Consider the following 2,500-nt stretch of genomic DNA (forward strand, 5'->3'; position numbering starts at 1 on the left):
GATTTTGGGCGTTTTTGCCTGGATAGGCTAAGGAATGGGCATGCTTTGGGCGTTTTTGCCCGGATAGGCACCGGAATGCTTGGCCTTGGCTTGTCCTAGCAAGGCATTGCTGGGTTGGGCTCCCTTGGCCTTTTGGGCGCCTTGGACGATGTCTTGCGAAGACCATGGGCACAAGGCCATGGCATATGGTGAGGAAAGGACCACGGTTGCCAAGGTTAGGCACCGGAATGCTTGGCCTTGGCTTGCCCTAGCAGGGCATTGCTGGGTTGGGCTCCCTTGGCCTTTTGGGCGCCTTGGACGATGTCTTGCGAAGACCATGGGCACAAGGCCATGGCATATGGTGAGGAAAGGACCACGGTTGCCAAGGTTAGGCACCGGAATGCTTGGCCTTGGCTTGCCAAAGCAGGGCATTGCTGGGTTGGGCTCCCTTGGCCTTCCGGGCGCCTTGGACACTGTCTTGGGAAGACCATGGGCACAAGGCCATGGCATATGGTGGGGAATGGACCACGGTTGCCAAGGCTAGGCATATAGAGAGGAATCGCATTTTTGCCCGGATAGGCACCGGAATGCTTGGCCTTGGCTTGCCATAGCAGGGCATTGCTGGGTTGGGCTCCCTTGGCCTTCCGGGGGCCTTGGACGCTGTCTTGGGAAGACCATGGGCACAAGGCCATGGCATATAGTGAGGAATGGACCACGGTTGGCAAGGCTAGGCATATAGAGAGGAATGGACCACGGTTGCCAAGGTTGCGCAAGTTTTGGGCATTTTTTGCCCGGATATGCCCAAGTATGCCCCGATAGGCCCGTTACGCCCCGGTATGAACGCGTATGCCCGGATAGACTCGGTATGCCTTGGGATACATGCGTATGCCCCGATAGGCTTGGTACGCCCCGATATGCGCACGTGTGCCCCAGTAGGGCTCGGTATGCCCCGGTATGTACGCGTGTGCCCCGATAGGCCCGGTATGCCCCGATATGCACACGTGTGCCCCAATAGGGGTCGGTATGCCCCGGTAGGTACGCGTGTGCCCCGTAATGCACGTTTCGCAGATCTCCCCGCATGTCCCGCCCCTATATGTAATACTTACTTACTTACTTACTTTCTTTCTTGCTTGCTTGCTTGCTTGCAATGGTTGGGAGTGCCCGGCATGCCCCGCTGCAGAGACCAAGGGCGCAATGACTTGGCACCGCGGATGCCGGGACTCCGGCACTTCCCGTGGCACTGATGGTTGGTTCCAAAGACAAAAGGCCGTGCAAGGCCACCGCACCGCGGATGATTTTGCTCGTGCTGGCGCCGTTGTGTGGCCAAAGAACATGCGCGAATGCTCGTGTCGGAAGGGTTGGTGTCCTGGCCCCGCGGGTGTCACGAATGCTCGGTTGCGAAGACCATGGGACCAGAGCCATGGCACGTCGGATGATGGCTCCAGCTGGCGCCCCGGCACTTTCTGTGGCATTGATGCTCGGTTTCAAAGACAAACGTGCGCAGGGCCAGGGGACCGCGGATGACTGCTCGTGCTGGCCCCGTTGGGCGGCATTGATGGTCGGTTGCAAAGAAAATGCGCGATTGCTCGTGTCGGGGCCTGGCAAGCCAAGGCCAAGCGAGCCATGGCAACGCGGATGATGGCTCCAGCTGGCGCCCCGGCACTTTCTGTGGCATTGATGCTCGGTTTCGAAGACAAACGTGCGCAGGGCCAGGGGACCGCGGAGGACTGCTCGTGCTGGCCCCGTTGGGCGGCATTGATGGTGTGTTGCAGAGAGCATGTGCGATTGCAAGTGTCGGCCGGGTTTGGGTTCCCTTGGGCTTTCGGGTGCCTTGGACGCTGTCTTGCGAAGACCATGGGCACAAGGCCCCGTCCTGGCCCCTTGTTCGATTCGCTCTCGTCTTGCGCTTGCTTCCAAGGTCCTCCATGACCTTCCCCATGGCCTTGCTAGATCCCCCCCATGACGCATGACCTCTGTCCGTTGATTGGTTTTGAGTGCACACCATGCCCGGCTTGGCACCGTGTTGTCGCGTGAGTGGCATTTGGATCGTGCATGCTGGTGGGCTACCTGCCAATGCGCACAAGCCTTGCACACTAGCCTTGCGCACGAGCCTTGCACAAAAGCCTTGGACACAAGCCTTGCGCACAAGCCATGCGCACAAGCCTTGGACGCTAGCCTTGCACACAAGCCATGCATACAAGCCTTGCTCACAAGCCTTGGGCACTGGCCCATCGCAGTAGCCTTGCACACAAGCCTTGCGCACTAGCTTTGGGCACGAGCCTTGCGCACTTGCCTTGGGCACTAGCCTTGCACACAACCCTTGGGAACTAGCCTTGCGCACCAGCCTTGCCCACAAGCCTTGCACACCAGCCTTGCACACTAGCCTTGCATACAAGCCTTGCACACTAGCCTTGCACACAGGCCATGCTCACTAGCCTTGGGCACTAGCCTTGCACACAGACCTTGGGCACTAGCCTTGCGCACTAGCCTTGCCCACGAGCCTTGCACACTAGCCTTGCAC

Source organism: Tasmannia lanceolata, unplaced genomic scaffold, assembly GCF_043159265.1.
Source record: "Tasmannia lanceolata isolate RefF3 unplaced genomic scaffold, GAP_Taslan_0.1 ptg000191l, whole genome shotgun sequence".
NCBI lineage: Eukaryota > Viridiplantae > Streptophyta > Magnoliopsida > Canellales > Winteraceae > Tasmannia > Tasmannia lanceolata.